Here is a 24,492-nt window from a genome sequence, read left to right as displayed (position 1 = left end):
AATGACGTCAGGTCTGAGCCAAGCTTGCCAGGGAATGTGGACTCTGGGATGCTTCCAGAGGGATGCCACTCTCCATCCTCTCGTCCTTGATCTGTGGACCTGCAGCCAGGATCAGGTTGCTCCCCGGGGACAGGGTCCTCCCAGGCTTCTGGCCACTGTCCTTTTTAATGCCTTTTCACTGTGCAAAGCAGGACTTGGATAATGTCACCATCCTGGTTACATGTGCACTGGCTCACGGTATCTGCAGCTGTGGTTTGCAAACCCTGTTCCTGGAACCCCCGAGATGCCCTGCCAGGCCAGGGAGAGCAGTCCCGCTTTTATCTACTTGATATACTGGGGCACCTCCTGAGATTTCTATGAAAAAAGTGCTCTGATGCTAAAATAAATCATCAATAAAAAGCAAAGGTAGATTCCCGGATTCTGCAGTCAAGTCTCAATCCCTAAAGTCCAGTCAAGGGTCCTCCTCGCAGCCCGACACCCCTGGCCCCGCTGTCCCACCTCCTGCCTTGGCCGGCATGGGCACGGGTCATGATTGGGATCCAGAGGCAGGTGGTCTACTCGTTACTGGGTGTTTCCTGCGACTGGGACGGCCCTTCATGCTTCAGCAAAAAACGAGGGGGCCTGCCGACCCCTGGCAGACTGGGAAGCTGCCCGGTCACAGAGACCGTGGCTGACCCCACGGAGCGGTGACGAGGCCGAACATCGCGGCGGGCGCGGCCCCACTGAGGCGTGGGCAGGGTGCCACCGCCGCTCAGCCATCTCGGCCTTGTCGGAGTGCCGTGGGCAGCAGGCTGTCCCTGTAGCGGCGGGCACGGGGCCCCGGCGCCGGTCCCCTCAGTTTTTCCTCCCAGACAACGAAGGGCCCAGAGACACCACCAGGACACCCCACATGCGCCCTTTCTTCTCTCCTTGCCCATCCCAGACTCTGCGAAGGCCCTGACTTCCGGTCCCGCTCAAAGTGCTGGGTGCACAGCACACTCGGCTTCGGCTTCCGGAGGGCACCTCCGCAGCAACACAACGCCTTCCACTCCAGGCCACGCCCAAAGGCTCCTGGCCACACCCCCGTGGCTCCAGGCCACGCCCCGTGGCTCCAGGCCACACCCCAGGGCTCCAGGCCACGCCCCGTGGCTCCAGGCCACACCCCAGGGCTTTAGGCCACGCCCCTGGAACCCCATTGGTGCTCTGACCCTGGGCCAGACCCCGTGGCATTCACACAGCCCCTCACTACACTACTGATATTAATTAAACACATTAACACCTAATGGACGTCGCTGCAAGCATTTCCCCCTGTCCGGTTATTTGCCTGTGTCGCTTACTTTTTTCTGAGAAATTTCAGTTTAAAATTTTTACCGCATCAACCTTTCCAGTCCCCTTTCTTTGGAATTTCCTCTTTCCCTTGGAGGTGTACCAAAAGTAGGAAGTGCCCTGCAGGCAGCCCAGGACTACGCTCTGCTCCACCGTCGTCCTCAGCAAACCGCTCACCTGCTCACATCAGAACTTGAACAGCAGAAAAAATAGTTCTGAGGCAACAGGTAATCTCAAAGGATTAGCTTATAATATTGAAAGTCATAAAGACTTCAGGAGCCTGACGGAAGGAATTTTTTTATTGGACCTCAGGTTTAGTTCTTAAACCTGACTCGCTCTCGACTTGGTTATGTTTCATAATGCCATAAAGAGAGGCCGCCAACCACGACAAAGGCTGGGGTCCTGCCTGAGACCCACAGCAAACTCCACCAGGGCAGTGACCTCCTTTCTTTCCTACAAGTTGCATCTTATCTAGCTAGACCTTTTCTTTAAAGGCACTTAAATTTTAGTCTTTATTAAAGGGATATCATGCTCTACTTATTTTTTTCACTGTTATTATATCATTAATATGTATGCACACTGGACCTTGGCCAGGTAGCTCAGTTGGTAGAGCATCATCCAGATACTCCAAGGTTGCAGGTTCAATCCCCAGTCAGGGCACATACAAGAAGCAACCAACGAATGCATTAATAAGTGGAATAATAGAACAATATTTTTTCCTCTCTTCCCCTCTTTCCTCTCTCTCTAAAAAAAAAAAATCAATTAAAAAAAAACGTGTGCACACTGTCATGTGTCTCTCCAAGTGCTGTTTGGACAGGTGTATACTACCACTGATCAAAGAGGCCACAGGTTTTGTGCCCCATCTCCTGAGGCTGTTTACAGGGCCTATTACTGTGAACTCTGAGGACACTTCTCACATAATTAGACATGTCCAATAAATTCTCAAGGACAGGGTCAGCAAAATCCTCTATTAAAGGCCAGAAGTTGGGTAGGTAGAACACTCTATTCTTTTTCTTTTTCTTTTTTTTTTTTTAAGATTTTATTTATTTTTAAAGAGAGGGGGAGGGAGAGGGAAAGAGAGGGAGAGAAACATCAATGTGTGATTGCCTCTCATGTGCGCCCCCAGCTAGGGACCTGGCCCGCAACCCAGGCGTGTGCCCTGACTGGGAACCAATCTGGCAACCTTTTGGTTCAAAGGCTGGCGCTCAATCCACTGAGCCACAGCAGCCAGGACAGGAACACCCTATTCTTATGTAACATACACCAAGGTATTTAAGTGACCCCCTAAAGGGCCTGAAAGTGATGGAGTAAAGTTTGTGTTCTTAGTACTATTTTTATATCTCCATGTTTTGTAGGTTTGAAATTATTTAAAAATAGTAAACATGGGCTATCCCCCTGAAAAAGAGAAACTGAAAATGTTCATGCCAGACTTGTCACAAGTCCCTGAATGGAGATGTGTGTCAGAGGCCCCTGCCTGCAGGTTACACACCTGCATCCACTTCAGAGTGAAACACATCGTTCCAACCAGAGCGCCTGCCCTGGAAACCCCTGTGTTTAACTGGAGGAAGGTGTTGCTTCCCACAGATCCCTTAGAGAGCTGAGCCCTTCCCGGACCCTGCGAGGGTCCTGGCTTCTCTACCGCCCTGGGTGCTGGGTGCTGGGTGCTGGGTGCCCGGTGCACAGAACTTCCTGAGAGCTCCTCCTTCGTCCCAGGCCGCGCCCCAGGCTCCAGGCAACGCCTCCAGGGCTCCAAGCCACGCCCCCAGGGCGCCAAGCCACACATTCTCAGGCAGGGCTTTTCCAGAGGCTCCCCCACGCCCATCAGCCACCAGCAGGGACGCCTTAGTGCTACAGTCACAATGCTTCAGACTACTGTAAAGTGCTGAGATTGGTTTGAAAAATATCTACTCTGAATCTTTAGCTTCGATTACTTAAGAATTTAACAGTTCCCAGATAGCTATAATCTAAAAGAAACTGGTTTACAGAAAATAGTAACAGATCTTAAAAGTGTAAAATCATTTCCACTCTGGCCCAGAAAACAGCAATCAGACACCGTGTGTGTGTGGTTGGATCTGCACTGCAGCATTTATGAATGAGATAAAAGGCTACGTCGGGGGCTTGCTTCATACAGACGAGATCACTGCGGGGGGTCCGACTAACACTATTTTCTGCGCCTCTGTACATTTTGGAGTTGCCCGCAATGAACAGTTTTTTAATATATTCATAAATATGCATATATACACACATATGTATACATATATACATACAGTGTGGGGCAAAAGGTTTACAGTTGTTCATATGGAAAATAATACAATAATTAATAAATAGGAAAATAAACTGTTTTGTACACTCACAACTATAAACCTACAATTGCCCCACCCCGTACATGAGATTCTGGCTGAGCTTGACTGCACAGTCACCCCCTTGTCCCTGTGGGTGGAGGCCACAACCACTAACCCTGCCTACAGACGGACACACGGGGCCGAGACCAGGCAGATGGTCTGGCAGCCTCTTCCACGTCCTTAAAACTCGTAAGTTTCTCCTTGCCTAGTTTTTTTTTTTTTTTAATTGAGAGAGAGAGAAAAACATCGATTTGTTGCTCCACTTATTGATGCATCATTGGTTGATTCTTTATGTGCGCTGACTGGGGATCGAACCTGCAACCTTGGCATATCAGGACAATGCTCTAATCAACTGAGCTCCCCAGCCAGGGCTCCCTACCTAGTTGTAATCATCTACATCTGCTTTCCTGTGGTAACTAAAAATTACTCAAGAGGTGAGAGTTGTTTGGCAAACAGACGATTTTTCAGGCTGCTACAAAGCTGACGAAGGGAGTTCTCTATTCAGAGAAACATAAAATCCTGAGTGGGCTCCTCCCCCCAGCACCCTCAGGGTCCCCAGGGAGCTGGGGGCCCGGCTGGCTGCGACCAAACAGTTGACTGCAGAAAGCCACCGGGAGGCTGAGCACAGACGCCGGCTCTCAGACCTCGGCTGACTCTGGGGAGCTGGGCACTCCGGGCACCCACCCAACACACACACGCTATTCTGAAGCAGGAGTCTCCAGCCCACACTTTGAGAAACTCTCCGGACAGGGGACGGCACCATCTAGTCCTTTGACATGATGGAAGAAAACACGGGGCCAACAGTATTTTCCCCTAACAAAAATGAGGAATGACGTCAGGAGGAGAGCTGCACACCTGGCCCAAGGTGGTGTCCTCAAGGAGCAGCCGGAGCCCACAGCCCCAAGGGCCAGCGCAGGGGACCGAGGGATGCTAATGATGACACAAAGTTTGATGGAAATGAACTGCTGGGGGCTGAATGGTGCCCCCACCCCAAATCCAAGGGTTGCAGCCCTGACCCCAAGGACCTCAGACGGTGATTGAAGGAGATGGTTTTTACAGAGGTGATGAGAGTAAAATGAGGCTCCTCGGTGGCCATAATGCAATACAGCTCGTGTCCCTAAAAGAAGAGGAGTTAGGAGCCAGACAGGCACAGAGAGACACCATGTGAGGAAGGCAGCCGCCTCAAGCCAAAGAGAAGGGTCTTGAGAGAAGCCACCCCTGTCACCACCTTGATCTTGGACTTCCAGCCTCCGGAACTGAGAGAATGCAAACTTCTGCCAAGTCACCCAGTTCACGGTACTTTGCCACACAAGCACTAGAAGACCAATACACAAACCCTGTGGGAAGGTTTGGCGCTGGGATGGAGGAAGCAGGAACGCTGGCAGCCCCCTAGGCCCCACGCCAGTGACTGCCAGTGACTGCCGGCTCCTCCAAGGTGCGGGGGTTGGGGGGCGGAGAGTTGTCACAGAGCCGCCACATCGCACAGGCAACGCGCTCTGCCTCCTCCATCTGCGCTGCGTCCTTTCCAAGCTCTATCATCTGTCATCGGCTGCCCACGCTTTACGATTACCCCACGGGCTCACAGACACCGTCTGCATTCATGGGCTCCTGCTCAGAGCAGTGTGAAGGATGGCGCGACCAGCTGAAAATGACTGGGTCGTGAAATGTCGTACCCACAAAATTAAAAATTAAATAAACAAATAAATAAATACAGAAGAAAGGAGAGATGATGAAAAGTAAGTAGAATTTATTTAAACTTTCAAGCAACCTGAGCTACTTGGAAGCATTAACTTGGGCATGTGGATGGGGACGTGGGGCTAGGGGACAGCGTTCCCCCACCGCCCCTTCGTGGGAGCTGCCAGGCGAACAGCAGACGGCTGAGAACGGCTTGGGCTGCGATGCGCGCGCTGGGAGCCCTCCATCTCCACAGCTTGGGGAGCCTGCAGGAGCGTGATGATGGCCTGCAGCTGAGCCAAGCCAGCTGAGCGGCCTGGGTGAGGTGACTTGGCCTTTGGGTGTGCATGTCCCCTCCTGTGGCTGATGAGTGATGATAAAAGGACCTCCCGGGGAGCCGGTTAGCTCCTGATCACTGCCTGAAAGCGCCAAGCGCCTGCAGCGCCGGGTTCTGAGCGCACCTAAAGGGCCCCATCGCGGCTCCCGTTGCAGGAAGGCCGCCGACCAGTGTACAAAGGAAGGATTCACAGGGCGCCTGGGCCTCTCACACCAAGCCTGCTGAAAGGGCGGGCGTGCAACTGTGTCTTCACGACACACCTCCAGAGGCCCACGAAGCCCAGAGCCCACGCCGCCTGCATCTGGTCTGTGCCTGAGTAGCACACCCAGGGGCCTGAGGGCTCTGGAAGCTTCTTAAGAGCCCTCCCAGAATCAGCCCCTCTGCAGTAAGACCGAAACCTGTGACTGGAATACAAGTGATACACTGTAAACGCGGCACAGGGTCGCACAGGGCAGGAAGTCATGCCTCCCAGGGTGGCCGCCCCAGACCTCCGCCATCCTGCCAGAGACATCCCCACATGGACCCCCCACCCCCAAGTCCCCTCTGGTATGTGTGTGGCCAGTCATCTGTGGATGCTGAGAGTTACAGCCTCACACATGAAGGTCTGACAGCGACTCATGTGCAAGTGTGGGTTCCCTATGCCTGGCGGCGGGAGGGTGGGCAGTGTGGAGCCTCCCCAGGTTCAGCTGGTGGCTCCAGAGGGCAGGGCTTACCTAGCAGGACATAGTCAGCCACTCTTTACTGCAGGAGGCAGTTATCTAAAATGCGAATTATTAAAAACTAAATATTGCCTGGCTGTTGTGGCTCAATGGATTGAGGGTTATGTGAACCAAAAGGTCACTGGTTCGATTCCCAGTCAGGGCACATGCCTGGGTTACAGGCCAGGCCCCCAGTTGGGGGCATGTTTCTCTTGCACATCGATGTTTCTCTCCCTCTCTGCCTCCCTCCTTTTCCTTCTCTCTAAAAATAGAATAAAACAAAAACAAAATAAAGCCTGGCCCAGTGGCTCAGTTAATTGAGCATTGTCCCTTGCGCCAGAAGGCTGCGGATTCGATCCCCAGTTAGGGCTCATAGGGGACACAACCATCAATTTCTTTCTCTCTCTCCCGCCCTTCCTCTCTCTTTAAAAATTAGTGAACATACCTTCAGGTGAGGATTTTTTTTTTTAAGTACAAAATAAAAATTACCCACTGTGATGGTTAATTTTATGTGTCAACTTGGCTATGCTATGGTGTAACACAGTTTTTGGTCAAAGACCAGCCTAGCTGTTGCTGTGAATCTATTTTTTGGATGTGGTTAACATTTAAATCAGCAGACTTGAAGAAAAACAGATCACCCTTCATAATGTGGGTGGGCCTCGTTTAATCAGTTGAAGGCCTGAAGAGAAAACAGACTGAGGGCCTCCAAAGAGGAAGGAACTCTGCCTCCAGACTCCCTTTGTGCTCGTGCTCCATCTTTGAATCTCCTCTGGACCCTGGCCAAGTGGCTCAGTTGATTGGAGCCCCATCCCATACACCAAAAGGTTGCAGGTTCGATGCCTGGTCAGGGCACATACCTAGGTTGTGGGGTCAATCCCTAGGCAGGGTGTACCAATCAATGTTTCTCTCAATCTCTCTTTTTCTAAAATCAATAAGCTTTTCTTTTAATTAAAAAATAAAAATCTTCCTTAGGTTTCCAGCCAGCCTACTCTGAATTCAGGCTTGCCAGACTCCAAAATCACATAAGCCAGTTCCTTAAAATAAATATCTCCCTCTCTTTCTCTCTCTCCATATACATATACACACACACACACACACGTATACACACACACACACACACATATATATGTACACACACATATACACATATATATATGTATACACACACATCCAATGGGATCTGTTTCTCTAGAGAATCCCGACTAATACACACACACCAACCATCATCCAAGCAAAGGAAAACACACCATTTGTGTGTATAAAACCTTATCAGCGTGGTCTCCAGAGTAAAAACAGGCTGACTCTCCAGTGTGGATTACTGTGCACCTGCACTCGGTCTGCCTGATATAACCCACTCGATTACAGGTGCGCCTCACTGTACTGCACTTCGCTGTATTGCCCTTCCCAGACATGACATTGTTTACAAGTTAAAAGTTTGTGGCAACCCTGCATGTAGCAATCTTTTTTCCTACAGCATGTGTTCACTTCACGTCTCTCTCGCATTTTGGTAGTTCTCAGAATATTTCAAACTTCTTTTTAAAATTATTTTAAACTTATTGATTTTTTTTTTTTAAGAGAGAGAGAGGAAGGGAGAGACAAATATCACTCTGATGTTCCACATACTGAGGCATTCATTGGTTGATTCTTGTATGTGCCTTGACCAGGGATCAAACCCACAACCTTGGCATATCAGGACGATGCTGTAACCAACTTAGCAACCTGGCCAGGGCTCAAACTTTTAAATTATCATATTTGTTATGATGACCTGTGATCAGTGATTTCTTTTAAAAGATTTTATTTATTTTTAGAGAGAGGGGAAGGGAGGGAGGAAGAGAGGGAGAGAAACATCAATGTGTGGTTGCCTCTCAGGGGACCTGGCCCGCAACCCAGGCGTGTGCCCTGACTGGGAATTGGAACCAGCGACCCTTTGGTTTGCAGGCCGGTGCTCAATCCATGGAGCCACACCGGCCAGAGGAAAAATATTCTTTTCAAAATATTACTTCTCATTGATAATGTACCTTGTCCCCCAAGAATTCTGATGGAGATGTACCAACACAAGATTAATCATGTTTTCATGCTGCTAACACAGCCTCTACTCTGTAGCCCTGGGATCAAGGAGTAGTTCCGACTTTCAAGTTTTATTATTTAAGAAATATGTTTCATAAGGCTAGAGCTGCCACAGACAGTGATTGCTCTGATGGATCTGGGCAAAGTAAATTGAAAATCTTCTAGAAAGGGGTCACCTTTCTAGATGCCGTTAGACACACATGTCCTGGCCGGTGTGGCTGAGTGGGCTGGGGGTTCGTCCCACAGGCGAAAGGTTGCAGGTTCGATCCCCGGTCGGGGCACATACGAGAGGCAGCCAATCATGTTCCTCTCTCACACTGATGTTTCGGTCTCGTTCTCCCTCCCTCCCTTCCTCTCTCTAAAAATAAATAAATAAAATCTTTCTTAAAATAAGTAAAAACATGCCTAATTCCTGGGAAGAGGCCAAAATATCAACATCAGCAGGAGTCTGGAAGAACTTGATTCCAGCCCTCACGGATGAGTTTGAGGCGCTCCAGACTTCCATAAGGGAAGTGCCCGGAGATGTGGCGGAAACAGCGAGAGAACCAGAACTGCAAGTGGAACCTGAAGATGTGACCTGAGTTGCTGCAACCTCATGATAATAACTTTAACGAGTGAGGAGCTGCTTCTTATGGATTAACAAAGAAACTGATTGGTCAAGCTGGAATCTACTCCTGATGAATAGGCTGTGAAAATTACTGAAATGACAGCAAAAGATACACTTAGCTGAAAAAGCAATGGCGGGGTTTGAGAGGACTGCCTCCCATTTTGACAGAAGGTCTACCGTGGGTAAAATGCTACCAAACAGCATCACATGCTACACAGAAGTTACTTGTGGGCTCTGGCTGGGTTGCTCATTGGTTAGAGCTTCGTCCCATCCCCATGCACCAAGGTTGCGGGTTCAATCCCCCGTCAGGACACATACAAATATCAACCAATGAATGCATAAATAAGTGGAACAACAAATTGATGTTCTCTCTCTGCCTTGCAAAGCAATCAATAAAAAAAATTTCAATAAATAAATAAATAAAACCATGTGTGAAAGGAAGAGTCAACCAATGTGCCAAACCTTCTGGCTGTCTTGTTTCAGGAAACTGCCACAGCCACCCTGACCAAGTCAGTAACCACCACCATCAAGGCAAGACCTTCCACCAGCAAAAAGATTACAACTGGCTGACGGTTAGCATTTTTTAGCAAAAGTATATCTTTCAATTAAGGTTTGTACATTTTTTTTAGCTATAATGATGTACATACTTAATAGACTACAGTGCAGTGAAAACATAACTTCATATGCACCGAAAAACCCAAAAATTCACATGATTCTCTTTATTTTCAGTATTGCGATGGACTGGAGTGAAACATAGTATCTCTGAGCTGTGCCTACATTCCCCGATTTCCGGGGTCAACTGATTACAAGGCATCAAGAATCCAGGCCAGTGCTGGGGATCGAACCTGCAACTGAGTGTCCCGGCGGTGAATCCAACCTGTAATCTTTTGGTTACTGGATGATGCTTCAACCAACTGAGCCACCCCAGCCAGAGCAGTCCAGGTCGTTTCAATGCTCACTGGTTTTGTGGAGACCGGCCCTGCCAGGCAGGATCTTTTTTGGGGAGCGGGGGGGTGAAGAAAATTCTTTAAAAACTTGAGTAGGTCAAGCTTTACACAAGGATTTAAATATAACCTGAATCCTCACCACCACTTCTGACTCAGGGCTATGGGGTTCTTCAGAGCAGTGTACCTCCCTCTGAGGCCCTCCAAGGATGAATCAACACCCACCACGCTGTCTCAGCCAGGAAAACTGCGCACAAGGAAGGGCCGCGCTAGCTCCGGGCAATGGCTGCGGAATCACATTCTGAGATGGAACTCACTCTCTCTAAATGCTGGCTTTTCTCCCCTGAGGAGCAAAATCCACCCAGGGGAAGGCAAAGAACAGGGTCTAACAGGCTTGGCTAGTAGAGTATCTGAGTGGTAATTATAAATCACAAAGATGCTGGTTTCAAGGTCACCTAGTCCATCTGTTTTATTCACAATAAAAAAATCGGGAAGCCATCTTCAAGGGTCCATCCTTTCTTTTCTTTTTTCTTTTTTAAAGCTTTTATTTATTTATTTTTAGAGAGAAGGGGAGGGAGAAAGAGAAGGAGAGAAACATCCATGTGTGTTTGCCTCTTGCACGCCCCCAACCAGGGACCTGGCCCTCAATCCAGGCAAGTGCCCTGACTGGGAACCGAACTGGCAACCCTTTGGGTCACAGGCCGGCGCTCAATCCACTGAGCCACACCAGCCAGGCAAATGCCCATCCTTTCCATCCCCACAGCCATGCACAGCTGTGAGGCTAGAGTGTTATAGTTGAGGGGATACAACCACTTAAGCTTGAAGAGCTTCTACCAAACAGCACACACACCAGGCACAAACACTAAGGTTTCCCTACTTTCTTGAGACCATGTTCTGAGAGGCCCTTAAAAAATGCAAACACAAATCTTGTCCCTGAGATGCTCTAAACCTTCCTATGAGATAACCAGGGACCGGGCGGGAGCTGCGGTGGGTAAGCCCTGCTCACAGCTCTAGGTTCTCCACGGGCTCCTGCACACACAGCTGCTGTGTTCAAGTCACCCACTGGAAGCCACAGGGTCGCCAGATATAGGTGATAAGGAGACCAGCCCTGGGTGGTGTGGCTCGGTTGGAGCGTCATGCAGTAAACCGAAAGGTTGAGGGGTCGATTCCCAGTCAGGGCACATGCCTAGGTTGCGGGTTCAATCCCCAGTCGGGCACGTACAAAAGGCAGCCAATCGGTGTTTCTCGCTCACATCAATGTTTCATTCATCTCTCTCTCTCTTCTTCCCTGCCTCCCTCTTTAAAATTAATAAGCATGTCCTCAGGCGAGGATTAAAAAAAAGAGATATAAAGAGAACAAGTAACAAAATGGCAGATACGAAGCCTACCACGTAAGTATCTTTACATTAAATGTAAATGGACTCAACAATCCAAAGGCACAGTGATGGGATGAATATTTTAAAAGTAAACCAATTACATGCTGTCTATGAGACATATTTTAATTTCAAAGGTACAAAAAGATAGAAAAAGATATACCATGTAAAGAGAAACCAAGAGTGGGCAGAGGTGCCTATACTAATAGTAAGATAAATATTAGACAAAACAGACTGGAAGACAAAAATTAATAAAAGAAACATGAACCATGGCTGGTGTGGCTCAGTGGATTGAGCACCAGCCTGTGAACCAAAGTGTCACCGGTTCGATTCCCAGTCAGAGCTCATGCCTGGGTTGTGGTTCAGGCTCCCAGATGGAGGTGCACAGAAGCAACCACACATTGATATTTCTCTCCCTCTCTTTCTTCCTTCATCTCTCTCTAAAAACAAATAAATAAAGTATTTTTAATTTTTTAAAAAAGAAAGGCATTAAGTAAGTTAGTAATGAGTTGTGACAGGGGTTAAGAGCAGGGATGAGCTCTGACAGGCCATGGGGGATCTTACCGGGGTAATGAGTATGTTCTAAAACGGCGTTACGCTTACTTACGGCTTCTGAGCTCTGCACATCCACGGAAAACCACTGTACACTTGAAGTTGGTGAATTTCATAGTACGCACATTATCCCTCAATGAAGTTGTGTAAAACAGTTATTTTTTTGCTCAGGTGTGTGACTGGAATTGTGTTAAACGTAGAGCTCCACTTGGAGAAAACTGACAAGACTCTTCTACTGTGTTGAGTGTCGCAAGCCATGATCTCAGCCCGGCGTTGCATTCGCCCTCAGGAGCTCCACTTCGCCCTCAGTATTCTGTCGTCTGCAGCACGCAGACCCTGTACGTGTTTTACTAGGTTTATACCTAAGTATTTGGGTTTTTGAAGCTACTGAAAATAGTATTTTTTTACAATACTACTTTCTAATTGTGTATTGCTAATATAGAGAAATAAGATAGGTCTGACTGGTGTGGCTCAGTGGATTGAGCATGGGCCTGCGGACCAAAGGGTTGCCGGTTCGATTCCCAGTCAGAACACGCGCATAGGTTGCAGGCCAGGTCCCCAGTTGGGGGTGTGTGAGAGGCAACCATTGATCCTTCTCTCCCTTTCTCTCTCTCTCCCTCCCCCTCTCTAAATAAATAAATAAAATCTTAAAAAAAAAAAAGAGATTGACCTACATGTATTAATGACCTTTTGTAACCTTGCTAACCTTACTTACTAGTTTGAATTATTTTTTCATAGATCCCTTGGATTTTTATATAGATAATCCATGTCATCTGCAAACAGGAACATTATCTCCCCTTCATTTTATATTTCTTTTTCAGACCTTATTGCACTGGCTAAAGTTTTAAATCACACAGATGTAATTAATCCATTAAACCTGTGGCTGCTAAAGGCTGGCTACTTTTTGGTAGCCAAAAAATAAATGAGAGTAGATGGGACAAGTTGGTGACTTAGAATTTCACACTGTAAGGGTCTGTAGAAGACATAGCACTGCCCTGGCTGGTGTGGCTAAGTGGATTGAGCGCCAGCCTGTGAACCAAAACGTCGCCAGTTTGATTCCCAGTCAGGGTACATGCCTGGGTTGTGGGCCAGGTCCTCAGTTGGGGGCGCACGAGAGGCAATCAATTCATGTATCTCTGCACACCAATGTTTCTCTGCCTTTCTTTCTCCTTCTGTTCCCCTCTCTCTAAAAATAAGTAAATAAAACCTTATTAATAAAAAAAAAGGTAAATAGCATTAACTTCTCTTATATTACCTCGTTTCACAACCTAACAGGTACATTTTCCACACTATGGAAGAAGGGAAACGGGCCAAGGCAAGGCAAGCCAAGCCACGTGACCCCCGGGCTCAGGTCACGTCAGGAGCAGATATAGAACAGTCACCTGCTGAAGTCTCTGTCTTTCTTCCCTCTGGCTAGCTAGGTGGCCCCAGGCACTGCCTGAGCTGACCTCTCTAGAAGCTGGTGACAGTGAAAAAGGACCAAAAGCCACAACACAGACAGTCACACAGTGACAGGGACAGAGGGGACACTGGCCCACCTGGGGAGCCAGCAGCCAGGCGCTCCTGCTGTGGCACCTGAGCAACACGGTGCCTTGGAAGAATCACAGGCGGGTGACTCAGTAAGTACATGAGGGTCAGGCCCCAGGGTCTGACCGTCTGAGTCCAACAGCTTCTTTCTCATTTTTAACCTGGAGTGTATGAGTCGGATGGTTGGATTCTGCGTCCGACTGTGCCACGTCCCGGGCATGTACACTTGGACACGTGCTTCATCTCTCTCTGCCAATCTCCTCACCCACAGAGTGGGATTAATAATTGCACCTGCCTTTGCAGGCTGTGAGAATAATTGTATGTAAAGTACTTAGAACAGAAGGAAAGAAGGAACTCCTACCCTTCACGACAGCATGGGTGGAAATGGAGAGCATGACGCTAAGTGAAATAAGCCAGGGGGCGAAAGGCAAATACCGTATGATCTCATCCTGTAAGTGGAACCTAATGAACAAAACAAACAAATGAGCAAAACAGAACCAGAAGCACAGAAACAAGGCACAGACTGACAGTGACCAGAGGGGAGGGAGGAGGGGGATAACAGGGGGAGGAGGGGAAGGGTCTAGTCAAGGCACCAGGATACATAACCCACAGACAGCTGGGTTGGGCAGGGCAGGGGAGAGTAATGGGGAAAAACTGGGGCAACTGTAACTGAACAACAATTAAATTTTTTTAATGAAAGGAAAATCATACAACCACCTCGGGAAACAGTTCAGTAGTTTCTTAAAAGAGGATGTTCATTAAAAGTAGATGATTTAATAATTAAAAAAAAATAAAGTACTTAGAGCAGGAGTTAGCAAACTGCAGCCCCCAGCCTGTTTCTGTAAATAAAGTTGTTTTTAAAGATTTCATTTATTTATTCTTTGAGAAAGGGAAAGAGAGGGAGAGAAACATCGACTGGTTGCCTCTCTCACACCGTGATGAAAGACTGGCTCCACAACACAGGCACGTGCCCTAACTGGGAATCGAACCGGCAACCTTTCACTTTGTGGGACGACACCCAACCAAACTGAGCCACACTAGTCAGGGCAATAAAATTTTGTTTTAATTATTTTTTTTTTATTTGCTGATTTTAGAGAGAGAGAGAGAGGAAAAAAAAAAACACGTCAGTTTGTTGTTCCACTCACTGAGGCATTCATTGGTTGATTCTTACATGTGCCTCGACCAGGGGTGGAACCAGCCACCCTGGCACATTGGGAACAATGCTCTCACCAACTGAGCTACGTGGCCTGGGCTGTAGATAAAGTTTTCTTAGAACAAGGCCTTATACTCATTACATACTGTCTATGCTGTTTGATGTGACAACAGGTAGCCGTCCATATTCACTATCTGGACCTTCACCGGAAAAGTAACCCTGGCTTAAAACAATGCTGGAGTAAAAGAAGTACTCAGGAAATATCAGCTATTACTTACACCCAAATTCACTTCCAGAATGATAAACCTGAGTGTGTGCACAAAGAATCCCTACACACAAGCACTGATGGTGCTGGTGACACGTGGAATAACAATGTTAACTAACAGGAAGCTGATTAAATAAATTATGGCACATCTATACTAAGGAATACTATACTCTTGCAGCCATTAAAAAGAATTTAAAAGAATAAGGGAAGTCTGAGTATATGTACTGTATATACCAACATATAAAGATCTCCAAGATCCTGCCTTGGCCAGGTGGCTCAGTTAGTTGGAGCTTCACCCTGTATCCAAAAGGTTCCAGGTTCAATTCCTGGTCAGGGCACATATGGGAGGCAACCGATCAATGCCTCTCTTTCTGGTATAAATGTTTCTCTTTCCCTTTCTCTCTCCAAAAGCAAGGAAAAAATTTCCTCAGGTGAGGATTAAAAACATTTTTTTAAAAAGACCTCCAAGATATTTAAGTGAGCCAAGATGATCAAATGAAAATATAATCTCATCATGTTACCCAAATAATACACACACAGAAACAGAACTATGTGTTTTCCCAGAAAAGCCATAACCGAAGTACGAGCATTAAAGTACTGAGGGAATTTTGCTTTTGGTGTAAGTAGTTCTGTGCTGTTTAAATGGTTTGTTTGTTTGTTTAAGATTTTATTTATTTTTTGAGAGAGAGGAAGGGAAGGAGAGAGAGAGGGAAACATGGATCAGTCACACCCCTCCAACTGAGGCATGTGCCCTGACTGGCAATCCAACCTGGGTCCTTTTGGTTCCCAGCCGAGGCTCAACCCACTCACTGAACCCACACCAGCCTGGGCTGTAATGTTTAAATTTTTAAATGAGCTGGAGTTCTGTAACTGTTCTCATGACTTAAAAATATTAGTTGAATCTTTTCGGTTGTATCCTAGAGGTACACTTTTCAAACCTTCACGTCTGTACCTCTCCGGGCAAAAGGGAGTATGAATGAGTCCTAAATGCAAGACGCTAAGTGAACTAGGCCAGACAGACAGACTCCGGACTACGTAGGACATTGGGGGTGGGGTGGGGCAAAACTGTAGGGATGGGGACCAGTTCCGTGGTTGCCAGGAGTTAAAAATGGGGGAAGGGTGCCTACAAAGCGACAGCAGGAAGGATTGTAGGGGTAACGGAGCTGTTCTGTATCCTGATTGTGAAGCCAACTGCAGACTATGCGTTTGTCCAAACTCAGTGAACTGTGTACCAAAAAGTGACTTCTACTACATGTAAATTTAAAATAAATTCAAATAAACACACACACACACACACACAGAGAGAACAAGCTTGGGGAGTGAATTTTCTCTGAGCGATCTATGAGCACACAGACACGTGGACTCAGGAAATGTTTTCCACCACAATTCCCCGTCCGTCTCAGGTCCGGAGCTGAAGCCGCGGGGACAAGAGGGCGGCATAGAAGGAACGACACTCTCTTCCTACTGACTCCCGGCCAACGCAGACCTGCCGGGTCCGCGGGGATCAGACGCCCTTCTTTCTCTCGCGTCCGTGCCTGCCTCTCCGCTCTTGGCACGAACAGGAAAGCCTCCAACGCCCGCAGGCGCAGGGACCGCCGCGGGGCCCCTCCCCAGGCCGGGCACAGAGGCACCTGGACAGGACTGTGTAGCGTTGCTGATGAGTTGCCAAGAACCGCGATCTGAGCTCCAGTCCCGGGAATCGCGGCGGCTCCAATCACAGATCAGTTTAAGGAGTCGGGTTAGACAATGGGCAGGATAGGCCACCGGGCTCGCGAAACTGCGGGGAGACCCCGTCTGGGGCCCTGGCACCCTGTCCTACTGGAAAGGCAACCCTGCTTAGGCTCGATCGCCCGAGACGCGCGAATCTTGCGGTTCGGGTTGGAAGAAGCCTCCGCGGTCCGCGCCGTTTGGACAGCGCGGGAGAGGAGGCCGCGGCCCGGCGCCGCGCGGTGTACAGCTCGCTCCCGGAGCCCGTTTCCCAGTCGCCGCTCCGCCTTCTCTCTCTCACTCCGCGCTGCAACCCCGGCGCACGCACCCCGCTCACACCCGAACTCCGCTCACACCCAAACCCCGCTCACACCCGAACCCCGCAGGGCTGTGCCGGCGGCGCGCGCCCCGACCACCGCGCTCAACAAAGCCGAGATCACGCCGGAACCCGCTCCCCCAAAAATCGGCTTCTCCACCATCTCAGTGCAAGCTTTGTGCGCCTTACTTTCCAACAATAACTGCGGCACGCGGGTGACCCCTCCCTGCTGGAGCTCCCCGTGCGGGCCGCGGAATCCAGGGCGGGCGGCCACCGGCGGGTCCTCGAGGCCGTGGGAGGCCGCGCCGCGGGAGGCCAAGCCCTGGGCGCCCGCGGGGCCCCGTCCCGGCTCGGAGGGCGTCCCAGAGCCCACGGGGCCGCGGGGCGGGGCGGCAGCGGTCCTCACCTGGGTCTGGGGCAGCGTCTGCTGCTCGGGGGTCCGGCGCGGGTCCTGGGAGTTTCCTGCCGGAGTGAGTCACTCGGGCGGGCCGGGAATGCGCCAGGGAGGACCCGGCCTCCGCCCCTTCCTCCCGGGGCGGGGGCTCTCCCGGCTGGGCCCCTTCCTCCCCGCGCTCCTCCGTCCTGGCGCCGCCGCGCCCTTCGCCGCGGCCTGGAAGGGCCACTGGCACAGTTGGGGCCACCCTCGGCTCTCGCTGGCTTGGGCCACCACAACTCTGCGAGGCCCCGCGGGGCCCCGCACCAGATCCCGGGGTTCCATGGGGTCGGGGCGGTGCGTGGGAGGAGCTGCTTGCAGAGGGTCCCGGGAGGGGGGAGCCCCGAGAGCGCGCACACCTGCGCTCCTCCGCCCGAGCCCCGCCGGGGGCGGGCACCTGGGGCGGCGAGTGCCCGCCGCCGGAGCCCAACTGGGAGACAGCCACTCCGACGGGTCCCGGAGTGATCACGCAGGTACCGACCCATCCCCCTCCGAGCCGGAGCCAACGCCTGCCCAGGCTTGTGGAAATGGCTGAGAGAAAAAAGCCTGACGCGAACTAGACCCAGAAACCTCTCAGAGGCCTGGGAAGCCGCACAGCACACGGAAACGCTGCGTGGAGGGAGCTCGTCACAGTCACGCTCCAGGGAACCGCGGTGCCAAAGTTCCCTCTCGCTCCGCTTCATCCCGCCCCCATTCCGGCTTCTGATGGAGAGAAGGATGCTGCCGGCCGGGCAGGCGGGGACGCTCATCTGGCCTCTGCATGATGAGAAGCACGAGAGGTCTGACTACCCCTGGAAGTCCTCTGGGTTTGACACAGTTAGAGCAAAGAGATGCTGATTAGTAAGTTGTCTCAATTCAGAGAACACTTTTTCCCTCCCACGCCTACACGACGTGGGCTGTGAGTGACTTTCTGGTTCTCTGCCCACACGTTTCCAATCAGCAAATGACCGCTTGTTTCTGCCCAGAGCCAGGTGTCCAAGTTCCATTCCAAAGGCCGTGTTTGTTTGTTTGTTTTACATTACAGGGAAGTGAGAGAATACACATTCAAGGTGTATTGGGATAATTTTAAAATACTGTAATCCCTAGAACAATGAATACAAAAAAAAAAAAAAAAAAAAAAGAGGAATAGCTAAAAATCTAAGAGAGGAAAGAAAATGGAGTGTTAAATAGACTCAATCCAAAGAAGGCAGCAAAGAGCGAGCAAAAAGCACACAGGACGGTAACACAGAGCAAGCCATTTGGCTTAACCCACCTGCGTTACTAATGACATTAAGTGAACTAAACACTCCAGCGAAGCACAGAGATGGTCACATTGGATAACAACAAAACCCAAATATACGCTGCTTAAAAGAGACGTGCTTTAATATAAGGACACAAAGTGACTGAAATGAAAAAGATGGAAAATAACCTACCATGCACATACTAATATTAGAAAGTCGAAGTATTGACGAAAAGGGACATGTGATAAAAATAAGTGGGTCAATTTATTGAGGAAACAATAATTAGTGTATGTACACCAGATAAGCTTTGAAATACTTGGGGAAAATTGGTACAATCAGAAGTAACAGTCAAATACACCCCCATAATTAGAGATTTTTAACATTCCTTAGTAATGATGGGACAGGCAGACACAAAAATAAAGGTACAGAAAAATTTAAAAAGCAATTAACTAATTTGGTCCAAATAATACCCCCACGAAACAGAATGCACAACACATTGTATTTAATGAAAGATGTTCAAAACCTTTATACTGAACTTTCAAGGTATGACTGAGAAGAATTAAAGTTGTTAAATATAGATGTAGCATTCACAAAATGTAGCATACGTGAGGTAATAAAACAAGCCTCAGTATATTGATTTCAAAGGATTGGAATCATAAAACTTTCTGTGTCCACCAGGAAATTCAACTAAAAAGCTGTAACCAAAAGATAATTTTTCAAATGCCCAAGTGTTATAAATGTCCCTTCGCTTAAAGAAGAAATCACTATGGAAATTGAAAAAGATGCTGAACTAAACAATAATGAAAAAGTATCAGGCATCATTTAGCTGAGAGCGAAAATGAATGCTCAGAGGGAAAGTTTACATGTGAAAGGTATATGTTAGAAGACGAGAAAGGTTTAAAAAAAAAGGAAACAAAGATTTAATATCAGTTATCTAAACTACCTCAAAACAGTTAGAATATTAAATATTAAATCCAAAGAAAACAGAAGTGAAGAAATAAAGAAAAACAAACAGCCCTGGCTGGTGTGGCCCAGAGGACTGAGCACCGGCCTGTGAATCAAGGGGTTGTGGGTTTGATTCCCAGTCAGGGCACGTGCCTGGGTTGTGGGCCAGGTCCCCAGTTGGGGGCATGCGAGAAGCAACTGTGCATTGACATTTCTCTCCCTCCCTTTCTCCTTCCCCCTCTCTCTAAAAATAAAATTTAAAAAATAAAAAGGACATAATGAAGTGGAAAACAAATGCCCAAACGAGAAAATATCAAAAAAACTATCTTGGGGGGGGGGAGGTAATGGAAATCTGAATCGTTCCATATTTCTATATGGGTGAGGAAAACAAATGAATTTGTAATCTGAAATCTCATAAAGAAAATCTAGGTTACATAACTTCCTTCGTGAATTCTATAAAGTAGTTGGAAGAAACAATACGAATTTTACAAAGCCACAGTAATTAAAATAGTGTAGTCTTGGCATAAGGATGTACAAATAGGTCAATGGAACAAAATAGAAATAAGGCCTAATACGGGCTAAATGTTTATGTCCCTTAAAAATTCCTATGTGAAAACCTAATACCAAGTGTGTTGGTATTTAGGGGTGGGGCCTTTGGAAATGATTATTAGGTCATGAGGGTGGATCCCTCAGAAATGGGATTAATATTTTTAGAACAGAGACCTCAGAAGATTCCTTCATCCTTTCTGCTATGTGAGGGAATAGGTCTATGAACCAGGAAGTGGGCTCTGACCAGACAATGATCTGTCAGCGTCTTGATCTTGGGCTTCCCAGATCAAAGAGAAGGGAAGTCTTTTTAAAAGAAAAAAATTTTGTAATGTATTGATTTGAGAGAGAGAGAGAGAGAGAGAGAGAGAGAGAGAGAGAGACATCCGTTTGTTGTTCCACTTATTGATGCATTCATTGGTTGATTCTTTTATGTGCCTTGACTGGCCCTCAACCTTGGTGTATCAGGATGACTCTAACCAACTGAGCTAGGTGGGCCAGGGAAAGTTGGGTTTTTTTTAAGGTTTTATTTATTTTTTAGAGAGATGAGGAAGGGAGAAAGAGAGGAAGAGAAACATTAATGTGTGGTTGCCTCTCTCACGCCTCCAACTGGGGGCCTGGCCCGCAACCCAGGCACGTGCCCTGACTGGGAATTGAACCGGCCACCCTTTGGTTTGCAGACCAGCGCTCAATCTACTGAGCCACACCAGCCAGGGCAGAAGTTCTTCTTTGTTTGTTTGTTTGTTTTTAATGGTACTAAATAACTGCATAACCATTTGGAAGAAACTGAACCTTGACCCCCCCCTTTCCACACTATACACAAAAATTAACTCAATATGGCTCATAGACCTACATGTGAAAGCAAAGGATACAAAGTCTCCAGAAGAAAACATAACAATAATTTTACAACTTTAGGGTAGAAGTAGACAAAGATTTCATAGAACAGAAATGTACCAACCATGCTTTTCAGTATTCTAAGAAAAATATGATAAATTGACAGATCAAACTTTTAAAACTTGCCAGCTCCGGCTGTGTGGCTCAGAAGATGAGCACCAGCCTGTGAAGCAAAAGGTTGCCAGTTTGATTCCCCATCAGGGCATTTGCCTGGGTTATGGGCCAGGTCCCTTTCCCTCTCTCAAAAAATAAATAAAATCTTAAAACAAACAAACAAAAAGTGCAAGGAATTAATTTAAAAATAGCAAATAAAAAGTAAAAACGATTAAAAATAATATTCAAAGAACCCCTACAAATCAACAATAAAGTGACACCCCCCCCCAAAGAAAAATAAAAACAGGACACTGTTTTCAAAGAAGAAATCACTTTGGAAGTCTCTTACACAGCCAGACATATAAAGCTATGGCACAGTAATTCTACTTCTGTACATTTACCCAAGATATATCAAAATTTATCTCTACACAAAGACTTGTAAATAAACATTCGTATTAGCTCTACTCATAATAGTAAAAAATGAGGATTGAAAGTCTGTAACTAGGAAAATGGGTTGAAAAATTATAGCGCATTGATACAATGAAATATTACTAATACAAAAGAATGAATGATCCAAGTATTGTCACAAAATAGGTGAATCTTAAAATTATTATGTAATTTTACAAAACACAACAGGTAACACATTGCTTGGTGTGAGCAAGACGGCAGAGTAGGAACCACTAGGCCCTCGTGCCCCCAGAAACACCCTGTAAACACTGTGCTGACCAAAGGGGTTTCATGAGAACTTCAGGAACCAGTTAAGGATCTATACCACCCAAGGAACGCACAACCAGGAAGAATGGCACTCAACGTTCTCCCAACAACATTTTCGAGGCATTTTTTTTAAATCATTTTTTTTTAAATTTATTGATTTGAGAGAAACATTCATTTGTTGTTCCACATATTGATGTACTTATTGGTTGATTCTTGTATGTGCCCTGACTGGGATCGAACCCACAACTTGCATATTGGGAGGATGCCGTAACCAACTGAGCCTCCTAGCCAAGGCCCAAGACATTTTCAATCATCCTTACCCCCTGCCTCCCCGCTGCGGAACACAGAGGAGGAAGCTGCTAGGTTTCTGTTTCCTCCCTTAGGGTGGAAGGGAAAAGCAGAAGTTGTTTGCAGTCCTCTGACTTGTGTGCGGGCTGTTGGAGGGACTGTCTTCTCTCCTGGGAGACTCCAAGTGCTGACGGGGATGGGGGAACCAATCTGGATATCAGGCTGGAGGCAGATTAAAGCAGTAGTGGATGCCAGAGCATCGTGAAGGGCTGTAGGGGGATCCTAGACCCCTGAGCACCTGGGGGCAAGAGATAGTGGGTACAGGAATAGAAAACATCGAAGACCCTGAGAAATAAGGCTTTTTTTAAAAAGTATTTTTATTGATTGGTTTTGAGAGAGAGAGAAAAGGAAACATTAATTTGTTGTCCCACTTATTTATGCATTCATTAGATCATTCTTGTATGTGTGCTGACTGGGGCTCGAACCCACAACCTTGGCATAGGGGTTTGATATTCTAACCAACTGAGCTACTCGGTCAAGGCAGAAATAAGGCGTTTTATAAAGGAGCTGTGTATACAGGGGTGTTGTGGGAAGGGGTCAGACACACAGGCCTAAGAAAGATGCATGAGCCCTGGCTGGTGTGGCTCAGTGGACTGAGTGCCAGCCTGCAAGCCAAAATGTCACGGGTTCATTCCCAGTCAGGGCATATGCCTGGGCTGCGGGCCAGGTCCCCAGTTTGGGGTGTGCGAGAGGCAGCCAGTGTTTCTCTCACACATCAATGTTTCTCTCCCTTTCTCCCTCCCTTCCTCTCTCTAAAAATAAATAAAATATTGAAAAGAAAAAAAGAAAGACGCATGAGCAGAGAAGCCTTCACGCTGCTCTCATAAGTGAAGGTCTCCCTGCCCCGCCCGCCCGCCCACCCACCAGAACGGTCCTCAGAGACTGGAAGACGCACCTGTTTGTTGTTGTTTGTTTGTTTTAAGTTCTTATTTAGTTTTAGACAGAGGGAAGGTGAAAGAGGGTGAAAGAAACATCAGTGTGAGAGAGTGACATTAACTGGTTGCCTCTCAGAGGCACCCTGACCAGAGACTGAACCTTCAATCTGGACATGCGCCCTGACTGGAAATTGAACTGACAATCTTTTGCTTTGTGGGTAAGCGCTCCAGCCAACTGAGCCACACTAGTCAGGACTGCACCTCTCTTTTCAAATGCCCAGCTTTGACAGATGCTCAAAAGATTTAAAACAAAAAAGGCTGAGAAATATGACTCACTCAAAGAAACAAAATAAATCTCCAGAAACTCACCCTCAAGAAACACAGGCTTCATCCCTGGCTGGTGTGGTTCAGTGGCTTGAGTGCCGGCCTGCGAACCAAGGGGTTGCTGGTTCGAGTTTCCGTCCGGGCACACACCTGGGTTGTGGGCCAGGTCCCCAGGGGCAACCACATATTGATGTTTCTCTCCCTTCCCGTCTCTCTAAAAATAAACTGATTAAAAAAAAAACACTTCTGTGTTTAAAGAAAAAAAAGAATCACATAATTCTGATGCTGCCTCTTTTAGGTGAGCAGATTCTTCAATCCTTTCCTTAAACAGAAGTGGTAAGTGACGTGTTGCCAAGATAAAACAAAGCCTCACAGATGAAGCCCATTAAAACGCTCACAGCGCGGAGGCCCCAAAGCCACATACTCACCGCCAAGCCCCCAGGCCCGCCTGCCAACCTTCCGCAAACATGAGAGCCAAGTTCAACACCTTCATGATGGCTTCTTTCACAAAGCCGACCTGCGGGGCAAAGCCGGGACAGAGCACAGCTCAGTGACTATGTCTGGACACTGAAACCACAACTTTTGCCTACTCTGAACGTCGTCACAGAGAAGGCTCACCAGTGCAATGGTCGCCTCCTGGGTCTGAGAAAGGGCGCTCGGCTGTGCGCAAAGCGCCCTGGGAACCGGCCACACGCCCCGCACCCACGATGCAGGTAGTGGCAGCACAGCCTGACCCGCAGAGCAGCCACCATCTCCTAGGACAATGAAACGGGGCAAGTAATTCCCGTGGCTGTGACAAGATGTAACCCTAAATACTCACACTGAGGGGGACGTGCTTCCTGACTATTACACACATGCAGATAAAATTTTCCAACTGAGCCTGGGCTGGTGTGGCTCAGTGGTCTGAGTGCCGGCCTGTGAACCAAAGGGTTGCTGGTTCGATTCCCAGTCAGGGCACATGCCTGGGTTGTGGGCCAGGCCCCCAGTTGGGGGCGTGTGAGGGGCAACCACACACTGATGTGTCTCTTCCTCTTTTTATCCCTCTCTTCCTCCTTTCTAAAAATAAGTAAGTTAAATATTTAAAAAAATGTTTTTCCAACTGAATCCAAGTGCGAGTAGATAGATTGGCCCTACAGGTCTCACCTGCTTCTCATACAGATAATTTCTGGTCAGATGACCCAAATTTGTAACCTCATGTGATCTGGTATTTCCTTAAAGAATCGTCGTCGTCGG

This window comes from Furipterus horrens, unplaced genomic scaffold, assembly GCF_987537825.1.
Source record: "Furipterus horrens unplaced genomic scaffold, mFurHor1.1.pri manual_scaffold_15, whole genome shotgun sequence".
NCBI lineage: Eukaryota > Metazoa > Chordata > Mammalia > Chiroptera > Furipteridae > Furipterus > Furipterus horrens.
The sequence above is the reverse complement of the archived record's forward strand: the minus strand, read 5'-3'. Positions refer to the sequence as shown.